This window comes from Lissotriton vulgaris, chromosome 5 (genome assembly GCF_964263255.1).
Source record: "Lissotriton vulgaris chromosome 5, aLisVul1.2, whole genome shotgun sequence".
Taxonomy (NCBI): domain Eukaryota; kingdom Metazoa; phylum Chordata; class Amphibia; order Caudata; family Salamandridae; genus Lissotriton; species Lissotriton vulgaris.
Genome location: NC_141693.1, coordinates 38,922,076 through 38,937,010, shown reverse-complemented (window position 1 = coordinate 38,937,010; position 14,935 = coordinate 38,922,076). Strand labels below are relative to the sequence as shown.

General features: G+C 44.2%; 1 protein-coding gene across 10 annotated transcripts in view; it reads right to left on the bottom strand.

Moving 5' to 3' along the window:
* The window catches only part of LOC147710070 (butyrophilin subfamily 3 member A3-like), a 662,391-nt gene that overhangs the window by 102,163 nt on the left and 545,293 nt on the right, over nucleotides 1-14,935 (bottom strand). The window lies entirely within an intron of this gene.

Here is a 14,935-nt window from a genome sequence, read left to right as displayed (position 1 = left end):
ATGGTCAAAGGTATCTCGATGGGAAATACCTTTTGCCCTCCTGAGCCAACTCATTCTATTACATTCTGAGACGTGGGTCCAAATAAAACTGGGGAATGGCACAATCGTATCCAGGCACATCCCAACCTCCAGAGGCTTAAAGCAGGGTTGCGTTCTGGCCCCTACCCTATTCAACCTCTTTGTGGCCGATCTCTCAACCGACCTAGACAACAGTAACCATCATGCACCAAAATTGGGAGGCCTCCCGCTTTCAAACCTATTGTACGCCGACGACTTGATTTTAATTAGTCAAACACCAGTTGGCTTACAACACTTACTTCACACCACGAACAAATTCGCCTCAACAAACGGGTTAGAAATTAACCTAGAAAAATAGAAAATAATGGTGCTAAACCAACGCAACACAAAAAAGCGATTGAAATGTCAGCTGGGCGAGAGAGAACTCAAAGTCGTTCAAAACTACAAATATTTTGGGATAATTTTTTACCAGAAAGGGTCATATGACCAACAAAAAGAGGTGATTCAAAGAAGAGGAACCCTCCTAGCGATCAGTTTGAAAAATCTTAAAAGCAAAATAGCAGGACCAAAGCTGCTTCCATTTCTTGAACTGCTCCATGCAAAGTTAATACCAACGCTCACATACGGCAGTGAGGCCATGCGAGGGATGGATGAAGAAACCCTAAATAAAACGGTAGTCAAAGCTTTAAGAATAATTTTTAAGCTTCCCAAATACACCTCCCAAGCTCAATGAAGACTCGAATTTGGAGTAGTAAATCAGAAAATAAGCAGGAAGGCGGCGTACGTAAAAAGCTGGTACAAAATAAAGTGTGCAGAGGTGGGCTCACTCAACTCATTCCTATGGAAGAAAATATCAAGGAATAATGCCTCTCCGGCCAAAGCCTACCTTGAATCAGGGATTAGCACGTTAGCCCTGGAGAACATTTGGGAGATTGGACTTCCATTCAACAACGTCAAAGACCTGGTAAATAAGTCAACAAGGCTTGTCTCTACTGAAAACGACAAAGAATGTCTAAATAAGAGGGCACACAGCTGGTTTGTGATACAAAGCTACCTAAAATGCTCACCACAACCGTATCTCGGCACTAGTTTTTCAGGATCGTTAAAAGAAGGATTTTTGGCACTGCGGATGGGGATTTTATCCGCCAAACCTCACATGCCCCCGTGGAAACGCACATTTGCATCTAAAGTATGCAGACTATGCGGCGAAACTAAAGAAGACATGCTGCATCTCCTATGCATATGCAGGTTCCTAGAGCGGGAGAGGAGAGAGCTGTTAAAACCACATATAAACGAAATGCATATTAGGTCTTGTCGGCAGGCAGTAAAGGCCTGTTTCAGCGGGACCAATGTTAAATTAACCTGCAGCTTCGTTCTCTTCATGAAAACTGCCCAAATAAAGCTTTCCGCCACAGTCTGAGCCTAATTGCGCCCGCCCAAGCCACCTTGTCCGGCAACTCTCCCCGACCCCCCTCACGCCCTGACCCTAACTTCAGTCGTTCAAGACTATACAACAGACTGTCAGAGCTATGGACACTGGGGCTGCCCCCAGATTGGGCTTTATCCCTTTTTACTCCTATTGTAAATATATTGTATGTAATTCACTTAGTAATTGTTCGATTTTAAAACATGTGCACCACGTTTTTAAAGAAATATGAAATCAAGGTATATATGTATTTCATTTATAAATTTTATATTGATGTGTGGACTGCTAAGATTTTAATTGATCAATGCAATAAACTAAAACTAAACTAAACTTACTCATCCTAAACTCACAAAGTTGAGGAAAGATGTGCAGAAATTCAGTCATGAGAGAGTGTTCCTATATCCAACTGATGAGTATTACGAAAAACCACAGACCTTGCAATTACAGAGACGTCAATCATTCAGACCATCTCCTCTTAACTGGACCTTCAATTGAGGCAATGTTAGGAGCAGTAGCACCCAGGAGGTTGTAGAGGACATTCTGACAGAAAAAGAGAGGAATATCAGGACTCCAAAGAGCATCATGATGAAATGTGCTGAGCCAGTAATTACTGAGAACTTCTTTGAGTTTGAGGAAGTGATAATCCATCAGATACAGGGAACATTAATGGGGAGTACCTTTGCCCCAAGCATCTCCTGCCTCTATGTGCACCAATTTGATGCGAACCATATTTTCACACAGGAGAACCCTTACAAAGATAATATTAAATTGTGGTGTTGGTACATCAATGATATACTGATAGTATGGCATGAAAGTGAGCAGCAGTCGAGGATTTCGCTAATTGGATTAACTCCAGAGACAAACACTTGAGGTTCACTCACCAATATGTAAACAAGAGGTAGTGCTTTTGAATTTAGTGATCAGCATAGGGCAAAGTGGCATTAAAACAAGGGTTCAAAGTAAGACCACAGACAAAAGTAGCCTGCTGCTATATGACAGTTTTCATCCTAGGGCCCCACGTGAGAATCTCCCAGTGGGACAGTTCCTGCGAATAAAGCGCAACTGCTCCACTCTAGAAACTTTTGAAACACAGGCTACTACTCTTAAAAAAAACTACTGGCAGACCACTACCCTAAAAAGACAGTGAGGAAGGCATGTAAAATGGTGAAGAATAATAACAAAGAGGCACTTTTGGAGTCTAATCAGACACCACAGACTGACAGAATTGCTTGTGTCACTACGTTCTGTCCCATTTCAAATAAAACATCAGGAAGGCAGAAACAAATGGTAGTTATTGCCGTAATAACTACCATTTGTTTCTGCCTTCTCGCACGGCGAGAAAGCAGAAGTTCCTGGTTGGGGGTGGGCGGAGTTTCTCAAGGGCAGGGGGGAGTGGCTTGCCCACTGTTCTTCATACTGTCTGCTTGGGCAGCCTGAGGCCACCAAAGAGTCATTGTGAACAACAGTGGACAAACCAGTTCCCCCTGCCCTTGAGAAACACCGCCCACTCTCCCTGTTCTCTCTGTATGCTGCAGCATACAGAGAGAAAATGACGCTGGTGAGGCAGCGGCCGCACCAATCACAGCGCTGCTGCGGTGGAGGGGGAGGGAGGCTGCTTTCAGCCTTCCTGATGATGATGAGCCCAGACGAATTCAAACGCAGCGACGGCGGGAGGTGGGAGTCTTGGAACGGTAAGTTTACTTTATTTTATTTTTTTCTATTAAACCCCTCCCGCCTCCCCACCATCCCTTCCACAGCGCAACAACCCCAAAACCCCATTTCCACCCGCCCGTAATGCCGGCCGCGACTGGCTATATGTCACAGTAAAGAAATACGAGAAGTTTGTGCGACTTTAATAATAGCGATGGGCCAGTTACCTGTTGCTGTTACCGGCTCCTGGAATGAAGAGATTATGGGTCTGAAGGAGATGATGCTGCAGAGGAAGGAACTGGTGCATTGGTCACATAGAGGGGCATAGCACATACCAGACTCCCGGTGTCGGAGCACTTTACAAGTGACATTCACATTACAGTAGCAAATGCCGGACAATAAACAGCATTAATGGCGGATTAACTCAGGAAGCAAAAAGGAAGCCTAGAAAGGTTCAAATTGTTTATTTGGCGTCGCATTGCACTTTTAGTTGGAAAGAATGGCCAGCAGTTGCCACGTGGACGCTGCCTTGACCTGATGCTCCTTCGAACTGCTCTATGAAGTAGCGTTAGTATGTGCCGCGCGTGCTTAATGACAATGAATAAACCATAAATATGTGTTGTTATTGCTCTAAACTAGAGCTGCATCTGTGTTCAACTTTTATTCAGCATTTCTGGTCATCCAGACTCAGGCATACTGCTGATCTGTCACGAGTGATGACGCTCCAGGTTTGATCCTCTTTGTATCACAACCATAGAGTTACAGAGCAGCTCATCAGTTACTAAAGGCCATTCCAGAGTCTGCTCCATCTCTGCTGTCCTGGGATGGAATTTGAGATAACGCGGTTGGTGATTGGTTTATCACTTATTATGGAAAACAAATGACTTACCAGTGCAAGATTAAACGTCATGAAGGGCAATGCAGTTATAAACATTTGTGCCATCTCCTTGGCGACTTTGTGTTCTTTTGGTTATTGTTGTTTAGGTGTGTATAGACAGCTGGTAGTGTATTGGCGCATGACTGTATGTCCAAATGCTATATTTAGGTCATTCTAATTCTTCTGATTCTGTGGCCCGTGCAGCACTGCCTGAGTTTATGAGTTAAAAAAGTTAACAACCGGACCAACGCCAGAGCGACAGTACGGGACAAGGGTGAGGCCAGAGGAGGTCGGGCCGGGCCCTTTCTCTTAGACTTCAAATTGCGATATAAGGTACTTTTGATACATCTACAGTTTGACCCAAGGAGTGTCAAAATTAACAAATAATATTAAGCAGAAATATATGCCTTTAAATATTTGTTAATTTTGACACTCCTTGGGTCAAACTGTAGATGTATTTTTTTTGTTTTTTTTGCGGTGGGCCACTCCAAGTAGTAGTGTCGGGAAATTAGTAAGAAATTGTGTCTAAAATATAAATTGTGTTTTAGAATTATCTCACTGTGCACACATCTATTCCCTCATCGCGTATCGGAGTTACTTCTGATACATACTTGGGATGTTTGGACAATTATTACTACAGTTGCAGACTGTTGTGTTTGTTAAACGTAAAAGGGCTTCACCTTCCCTCTGAACCACCTGGTAATAGAACAATCTTGATGAAATTGTGAACTAGCTACACCTTTAAATAACGGTTTAACTACTGCCAACTTTACTGCAAATTGAGTTTTCTCTGCTATCATTGACCGATTAAAATACGTTTATTAATTTTCCCAAATTCTCCTACCATCTGAAAATTGGTATGGGGAAGAGAAAACTACCAAGCCCAAACCCAAGTAGTGGAAAAAGGCCCCATATTGAGACCCAACAAACATTGCTAAGCTATTTAACTGGAGCAATGGGGGCATTAGATAAGCAAATAAATTCAGTAGTGGAGTCCCTAGAGGCAACCTCATCCAGATCCAATGAAGATGTGACTCACTTGGAGGTCTCATCCGTCTCAGGACATATCTCCACACAAAAAAGTCAGCCAATGCGTGTGTCCAACACTGTAATGATAACATCGATCCAATCGAGTCTGACCAACCATCCCAGTCCTTTCGAAAGTAACAAGGGCTTCCTACATCTTTACAAAATCCCGCTATCATTACAAATGCATCACAGACTGAAGCCATAATTTGTCCGGAAATTTCCCCACTGAAAACCAATTCCACCCATAACATCAAGAAAAAAAGAGGGCCAATAAAAACTCATATAAAAGAGAGGGCAAGGGCCATGAAACAATCTGATACAGGGTACCGAACCAAAGAATTTAGTACTACTAATAGAGAGGTCCGACCTATAACTAAGAGTCAGGCTAGACCAGATGGATCAAAGATTGATATCTATTGAAGAACACCTAGGAAAGGTTAGAAATCAACCAATCACAGCTTCACCACAAACTTACACACTTGATATAAACTGTCCCAACCCCCCTCAAATCCTCAACCACGTACCAAATGAGAATAATTCTCTTTACACTCTATACCAATGGCTTACAGGGGGCCATGGTTAAAGGGTGCCGGGACCTTCCGCACATCAACGGCCGCCCGATCCCGGCCCTGCTCTACGTGGACGACACGGCGATACTTGCCCGCACCCCCATAGAATTGCAAAGAGCCCTTGACAGATATGCCTCTTTCATGGCCAACTTGAATCTAAACATCAATATCAAAAAGACTTTTGTCATGTCCTCTGGAACTAGAAAGAAAGGAATAAAAGGCATCTTCCTGAAAAATGAAAAACCCGACCATACTGAAAAATATCCATATTTAGGGATCATTATTGACCATAAAATCACCTGGAAACCAGGCATAGAGTCCAGGAAGCTTCTCTTTATGAGAGCCACCTCCGCACTGGTACACTTTGCCAGAAGGCTGGGTAGAAGGCCACCCATTGATATTAATAACAATATCTAAAGCCAAATGTATAACTGTGGCGACATACGGGGCTGGCGTGTGGGTCTATGAGAATACTGCTGCCCTACAATTAGCCCTTCCTCGGAGTAGTCAAACGTTCTCTTGCCACTTGGAATTAGGCCTATCCTATCTGGTAGATACTATAAAAATACAACCACTCTTATTGTGGCATTGCATATGGTCCTCTGATCGAACTACATTCTCCCAGGGGTTTATTATGGACTGTATTTCGCTGGAACATGCAACAAATATAGGTTGGTTGCGCTATATCAAAGCATTCTTGCATGACATTGGGCTGGAGAAATATTACAACACTCCGACCCTAATTCATGAGTCATCAAGAAAAGCATTCCAGACGCAGTGTCTAACACACCTAGGCGACCTGCGCCTGGCCAAAGAAGTTATTAAACCAACAACTGCGCACAGTTTGGCAATTCAGACCACTTTTTCAATCCAACCCTACCTAACCATCAACACCACCAGTTATGAAAGATTTTTGCTGATCCGGTTCAGATTAAACTTTTTCCATCGACTGGTCACCTTCCCGAAAAGAAACGACTGGTCAACAGTCCTACCACCTTGCCCATGCGATGGCCTCTCCACCAAACCACTATACACACCATTTTATTTTGCACATTTTATAGTGAACCTAGAAAGACCTGGATTATTCCGGTACTAAAACACATGGGATTCAGGAGATGCCGACCTGCAATGTTATTCTTACAGTTTCTGGAGGAGGAATGAGTAATAATGTTTGTAATTAAATATTTAAAATTTACTGTACGACACAGACTAAACTTGGAATAGAATACAACTCACCTGCTTAGGATACAAAACTAACCGCACAGCAAACACCAAATTGCTCGGGATAATAAATAATCGTACTGTACTGTTATCAACTACTTTGTCTTTTTAACTTACCTTTTCTTAATATTCATATTGAATTTTTTAAAAAGATTTTAACCAATTAATGTCCTTTTAAAAATCATGAAATTTCTTCCTCAGTAATGATGAATCGAATTTTAATCATATTGTACTTTTATGGTTTTGCAAAAAAAATGAAAACCAAATAAAGTTAATTTTGAATTTGAGTATATGGTATGGCTATATCATAGAACAGCTATAAGGAGGTGGTTCCGATAGCTGCAGAGGGGCTCAGTTCATGATATGGTACCCTCTCACACAAAACCAATCACTCTGCCTCCAGGATTGTCAAGGCCTGCCATATGAGTGACTTATAGGTTATTTGTCTACATATATATATAGATATAGGTATACTATATTTAAGTAAGGGGTGATTACACCACCTTACCCAGGCTGTAAGTACAGACCTGTGGTATCAGTTTGGAAGGTGAACCAGGGGTGGCACAATACATGCTGCAGCCCCTGGTAGGCCTAGGGTGCACCTATGCCCTGGGTTCCTATGGTACATCATACAGGGGCTCACAAGGGTGACCCAGTAACCAATCTGGTATGTACCTAAAGTACATGGTATCAATTTAGAGAGAAATGCCAGGCTGTGGGCCTGATTAGAAGAGCCACAGACATAGTAAAGCCGAAAAACCAGAGAATCACAGCAAAAAGTGGGGGTAACCATAGGAAGCAGACCCTACTCTCCTACACCCCCCCCCCCCAAATGCAGGGACATCAAACTAACCTTGACCAGTTGAGTCTTCATGTTCTAAGTGGAAATATCTGGAGAGTCCATCTTCATTGGCATGGTTACTCCCAGGTCTATGTTCCACTGTATAGTCCATCCCCTGTAGGGAAATGGACCACCTGAGCAGTTTGGGATTTCCACCCTTCATCTGTTTTAGCCACAAGAGGGGCTTATGGTCTGTCTGAACTGTGAAGTGAGTACCAAACAAGTATGGCCTCAGCTGCTTCAGGGCCCAAATCACAGCAAAGGCCTCCCTCCCAATAGCTGGCCAACGTTTCTCTCTAGGGGTCAGCCTTCTGCTAATAAAAGCTACTGGCTGGTCCTGACCTTCATCATTCAATTGTGATAGCACAGCCCCTACCCCAACTCAGAAGCACAATGAACAATGAATTATGTGGAGTAGTTAGGACTTTGCAGAATGGGAGCAGTGCACATGGCCTGCTTCAGGTCATCAAATGCCCTTTGACAGCTGACTGTCCACTGAACTTTCTTAGAAGTTAAGTCATTCAGGGGTGTCAAAATGGAACCATGCCCCTTAACAAATCTCCTATAGTACCCAGTCAGGTCCAAGAAAGCTCTGATCTCAGTCTGGGTGGTTAGAGCAACCCAGTCCATTATGGTCTGGATTTTGCTCTGTAATGGTTGAACCTGGCCTCCACCTACAAGGTGGCCTAGGTACACAATTTGACTCTGCCCTATCTGGCACTTAGTAACCTTGATAGTTAGGCCTGTATTTTGCAGGGCCTCCAAAACATTTGTAGGTGGATCAGGTGATCTTCCCAGGTGGAGCTAAAGACAGCAATATCATCAAGATAACCTGCACAGTAGTCATCCAGGCCTGAGGGGACTTTGTTCACAAACCTTTGAAATGTGGCAGGTGGATTTTTCTGACCAAAGAGCATCACCACAAACTGATAATGCCCACTAGGGGTTGAAAATGCTGTCTTTGGCTTGGCCACCTCAGCTAACCTGATTTGTCAGTAGTAACTCGCTGTCAGATCAAATATGCTCAGATATTTGGCAGAGGCCAACATATCTATGAGCTGATCTGCTCTGGGTATTGGATGGGCATCTGTCTTAGTGACAGCATTGAGACCTCTGTAGTCTACACAAAACCTCATCTCTCTCTCTTACCATCTTGGGTGGGAGGTTTTGGCACCAGGACTACTGGACTATCCCAAGGGCTATCTGAAGGTTCAAAAACTCCTAATTCCAACATCTTCTAGACTTCTGCCCTGATACAGTCCCTGACATGATTAGGATGCCTGTAAATCTTACTTTTAACAGGCAGACTGTCCCCAGTGTCCACTTCATGAGTGCACCAGGTAGTCAATCAATCAATAAAACTTTATTCGGTTTAAAGATGTAAACCATAAAAGTTACACATCAAAATACAATATAAGTGACAGTGCATTGTTAAATAGAAATCCAGAATAGCAAGAACAGGTGAATAAATAATTAAAAAACCTGGGAGACACTCATTACTGGTCCATATAATTTCTACAGTTGACAGTTGATTTTGAAAAACCCACAATAAAAAATATACAGTCCTCTTTCAATAATTGGAGATACAACAATGCAGGTCGAATCTGCCTAAAATTCAGTCTTTTTAAAAGCGGAACCAGGTAGCATTTACGAGGAAACTCATACAGTTAACATAAAAACATAAAATACAGCATGTCCTGCAGAGTCTTTCCGTCGCAGCCGCAGGGAGCTGCCACTGTACCTGTAGTAAAACATTTAGGTCAGGCAAGCAGAAGATGAAAAAGGTTCAGTCGAAACCTGGTTAAAAGGAATTTTTCGTGCGTTGACAATGACCCCGTAAGATAAGGCTCTACTCTAGGGGTTGTTTTACGCATTATGTACATCTGCACCCTTGGTTTCTATACCTCCTTTGCTTCTCTATCCAGATTTCTACCTGCCAGGAAGGCAGTTTTAATTTCCTCCACATCTCTCTAAGTAATGTTTTTCGGGTTAGAAAATAAAACCCCCCTGCCCTAACCTATCAAGGTTTTCCTTGACATACCTCAGCCACGGAATACGAGCTGAGTTGTCAAGTAACATACAGTCTTTCATAATCAGGTGAGTCAGCAGGATGTCTGGGTTCAGCCAACACTTTAACAAAAGTGGACGTAGGGAAAGTACATCGTTTACATATGGAACCCCCAATTCCTCGTGAACCACTAGATTGGCAGTACCTCATGGAACACATAAAAGCCGTTTCAGGAAATCGTTTTCCACTGTTTGAAGGAATTCTCCCACATTGTATCCCCAAATTTCACTGCCATATGTAGCTATGGCCAGGCTTTTAGCCTGGTACACTTGAAGCATAGCTCCGGTGGGTTTCTTCCCTAATTTGGAAGCAAAATTGAAAACTGCGGCATACGCACTGACAACATCCCCTTTTTTCCATATTAGTGGGCCCCAATTAAGCTTATTATCGAAGAGGGCCCCTAAGTATGAAAACACATTTGTGTGGGGAATTTTTGAGTCTCCCACTCTAAATTGAAAATCCATCTTTGCGGGCTGCCCCACTTGCATGACGTAGGATTTGGCATTATTAATTGCCAGATCCCTGTCAGACATAAATCCTGCGAAGGCGGTTAGCAATAGTTGTAGACCCCTTTCAGTCCTGGATATGAGGACAGCGTCATCCGCATGTACCAGGACAGGGATCCCTTGCCTTCCTACTGTCGTGCTCTCACCTTATGTTGCCCCAGGAGTGCCACAGAAGTGAAGACAGGTCCACAACTTCACCAGGGCACCACCAAATACCAGAGTATGAACTGGTAAACAAGTAGTGGTGACCAGGGGGAAAAAGGGAAAACAAAACAAGGAAAGTAGGGAAAAGAAAGTTTTCTTCGGATAGGTTGTCAGGAAGTATGTAGAGGATATGTCTTCAGGAAGTCGGTATACTTCCAGCATGTGTCAGCTATCTTAAGAGAAAACAACATGACATTCAAAATCAAGTCCCACATACACTACACTTAACTAAGTGATGTTTATTACTTGTTAGTATACCTCTTCTTCTGGTTCTTTCACTCAAAGGAGAATTGACTGCAGAGAACAAGGGACTTCCTGGAACTATCTGTATGAATGACAGTCTAAATGTCAATGGTTAGGGATGTAAAGGAATATATGAACTAAGTCTCTCCATGATTGTACTCTCACCTTATAAGTGGCCTGATGCACATAAAAAGTAACACAAAAGGAAAGCACTCAAAACACTGTGCTTCAATATACAGGAATACACTCTCTATAGCTGGAAGAGAGCCAAAACAAATCTCGATGCCTGTGAGAACCAATGATATGAATTCACCAATAGCTACACATAAATAAAAGGGTCAAAATGCAAACTAAATATCGTATTCTTAAGTTCAGGACATAATCAGGCAGTGATCCTGAACCAAAAAGTCAAGAACCATATGTGCAGGACGCCGAAATCCCGACGTTGCAATCAGGACATCGATACACTTACTAAAGCAAAGAAGTGAGCTCCGAACTCGACGCTGTACTCAGGACGGCACAGGAACTCTCAAACGAGGAAGGCCCCGGAAACGAAACCCGAACGCGAAGCATTGTTGTTGAGGAGAGGAGGGCTTAAGAACTACCTCCTCTGTTCATGCGCATGCGTTGTTGACTGTGCATGCACTTAGGAGGGCAGCGGCCATCTTACCAACCAGCCTGTCGTCCCGGTTTTGCCAACCATGATGGCAGGCATGGCACCTACCCTTGGGCTGTCAGCCCCAGATGCCTGTAAAGTATTATCCAATCCATTTATATAAAAATTTAATAAAAAAGGGGCCAGTATACAGCCTTGCCGGACTCCCTTCTTTATGTTAAAATCCCTCGTAACACGCAGGTCTTGTGAAAATCTAACATTGGCTTTGGTTGACTTATGTAAGTTCTCCAAAACATTTACAATACAGGTCTCCACGCCCATTGCCCTCATGGACTGCCAGAACTTATTCCTGTTGACACAATCAAAAGTCGAAGACAAGTCCATGAAGGCAAGGTGAATGGTCCCGGGGCGTGCAACGGTATATTTACTCAGTATTAGATAATGGTTAAAACATTAAGCAACTGTAGACCGTCCCTGTCGGAACCCATACTGAGCTTCCGACAGTATCCTATTATCTCTGCCCAGGATGATAGTCTTTGGAGGAGGACCCTACCCACCACTTTTACCACTGAGTCTATGAGTGAGATGGGTCTATAACAATTAGGGCTGCCTCTATCACCTTTTTTAAATACAGGGACTATTGTAGAGGTTGCCCAAGACGGGGGGCATCCATACTGGGCCGCCGCATTAAAAACGGACTCCAATATATAAATATTGCCTTAAAAAGATCTGGGGGGATCCCATCAGGGCCGGGTGCTTTTCCAGCAGTTAGACCTATTATGCCTTTCTAAATTGCACCCCTCTCGAATCTTAAAGCTGCCTCCTGAATACCATGAGGAGTTCCCTGATTGTGCTCAGGCGGGCAGTCAAACATAAGTTCAAAGTGTGATTCCCACACCTCCTCTGTTATGTGACAATCGAGGCCCCCCCGTACTGATCAAACAGCGGTTTGTTAATCACACCCCAAAACTTTGAACTGCTTCTGAGAGTGCCAGGGTCCAACAACTCCCTCCACGCTTCCTCCTTCAATGTACCCTTTCGTACTGCAAGGGCCAACTTATATTCCCTACGGCAAGCGATAACGTCAGCTTGCACTCTTGGTCTAAATGCCAGAGCTTCCCTAAGCCTCCTAGCTGCTTTAGAGCAGTGGGTGTCGAACCATCTGGGACCAGCCAGGGTTTTACCAGTTGCTGGGGCAGATAACAGCCCCTCAACCTTAGCTGAGATGGATTTAAAGGCAGCCAGAACCCCCTTAGGCGAGGACCGTTCCATTGAGCAAAGGCGTAGTTCGTCAGCACAATCAGTTTTTATTCTATCGAAAATTGTGTCTGGGGTCACTTGCGACCATTTCAATCTACGCATACCGTCAGTGGGTCTTAGTGAGCCCAGTTTAGGTGCAATCCCTATTGTTTCGGCAAGGGGACCCGTCAAGTAAAGTGTTATGGGGTTGTGATCACTACATTCACTTTCTGATATTTTTAAAGTGCTTACTGAGGATTGTAGGGAAGAAGAGATTAAGACATAATCAATAAATGACCCCTTTCCGTGTCCCTTAAACGTAGGTACGGTGAAGTTGGAGCTGAGGTCAGTTAAAACCATCGTGGCCATCAGATCTAGTTCATTAATCAAGGTTTAGCAACTCCCCTACAGACGTGTGTTCGAAATGGAAACCGTGCATGCGAGGACAGCCCATGTCAGGTATACAAGAAATCAGCGGCTCGCCACAGGGATGTATATTAAAGTCACCGGCAACCACGAGACTGGATAGACTTTGTCTCAGGGATTGAGTTATAATTTCACTCAGGGCCGATACATTACTAGACTCATACGGGAAAGAGACAGAGTTATAGAAGTTAACCAGTACCCAACTTTTGACCCCCTTTCGTAGTGATACAGCTTGGATTCCAGGATGTGTAATTGGAGTTACCTCCACTTTACATGCGATTTTCACAGATATATAGATGACCAATCCTCCCTTTGGTCGCCCCCTGGATGTGGGATTAGCTGGAACAAAGAAGTCTTTATAGCCTTCCAGGAAAAGGTCACAGTCTACTGACCATGTTTCCTGTAAACAAATTACCAGGAATTGCCTAACATAAGTTATCCAACCAGGATCCAGGTAGTCTGACTTGGAGTCAGTGAAAACCTATGTCTGTATGCCTGCAGAACTTGTCTTCAGTCACTCTGCTGCTGGTCAGTGAGGCTGCCTGCCAAGGCTACACCATCAACTGAACAATCATCAGGGTTCTGAGAGAGCAGGTCTGTGAGAGGGTGACTCTCTTCCTCCTGTCCTTCATCAATAGCCATGAGCAAGCCCGTGTCTGCCCTGTAAACATATGGTTTCAGTCTGTTGAAATGAAGCACCCGGTGGGGGCTCCTGAGAGTTCCCAGATCCACCAAATAGGTGACCTCTCCCTTTTGTTCAACAATAGTGTGGGTCTACTCCACTTGCCTTGGAGAGCTGCTAGGGCCACAGGCTCCAACACCCACACTTTCCTGGCTGGGAAACAGTCAGTACAGCCTTTTGGTCATGCCAGGCCTTTTGCAATTCCTGACTAGCCTCAAGGTTTTTGGATGCCTTTTTCATGTACTCAGCCATCCGGGAGCGGAAACCAAGTACATAGTCCACAATGCCATGTTTAGGGGGTTTGAGAGGTAACTCCCATCCTTTCTTCACTAGACACAATGGACCTCTGACAGGGTCTCAAACAGAAGTTCAAATGGGCTGTAACCAACCCCCTTCTGAGGAACCTCCCTGTATGCAAATAAAAGGCAGGGTAGCAGGATATCCCATCTCCGCCTGAGATTTTCTGGGAGACCCTTAATCATACCCTTTAAGGTCTTGTTGAACCTTTCAACTAAACCATTGCACTGTGGGTGATAGTGTGATAGTGTGTGGTGAACTTATAGTTCACTCCACACTCCTTCCACATTGCAGTCAAGTAACTAGACATAAAGTTTGCACCTCTGTCTGATACAACCTCCTTAGGGAACCCACTCTTTAGAAAACTCCCCAGCGGGCTCTTGGCACAACAGGTGCTGTAGTGGTCCTAAGTGGTATAGCTTTTGGGTATCTGGTGGCATGATCCACTACCACCAGAATAAACCCATGCCCAGAGGCTGTTTGGGGATCCATTGGTCCAACAATGTCAATCCCAACTCTTTCAAAGGAACCTCCACCACAGGTAGTGGTATAAGGGGGACCTTTTTGGTGCCACCTGCTTTGCCACTGGCTTGGCAGGTTACACATGAGTGACAAAACTCCTTGGTGTCTTCTGACATGTGGGGCCAGTGAAAGTTAGGGACAGGCCTGTCCCAAGTCTTGTTCTGGCCAAGATGTCCTGCTAAGGGAATATCATGGGCTAGTGTCAAAAGGAAGCCCCTGAATGCCAAAGGTATGACCAACCTCCTGGTAGCACCAGGCTTGGGGTATCTAGCCTCTGAATACAGGGGCCCCTCATCCCAGTAAACTTTATGGGTTCCACTAGCATTCCCTGCAGCCTCAGCAGCAGCTTGCTGTCTGAGGGGTTCAAGAGAAGGGCAGTCCAACTGCGCCTGCCTAAGATCTGCCCTGGAAGGTGCCCCTATCCCAAGAAACTCAACCTGATCAGGTTCAAGCTCTTGTACGATAGTTCCTTCTTCAGGCTCACAATCAGCTTCCTCAGAA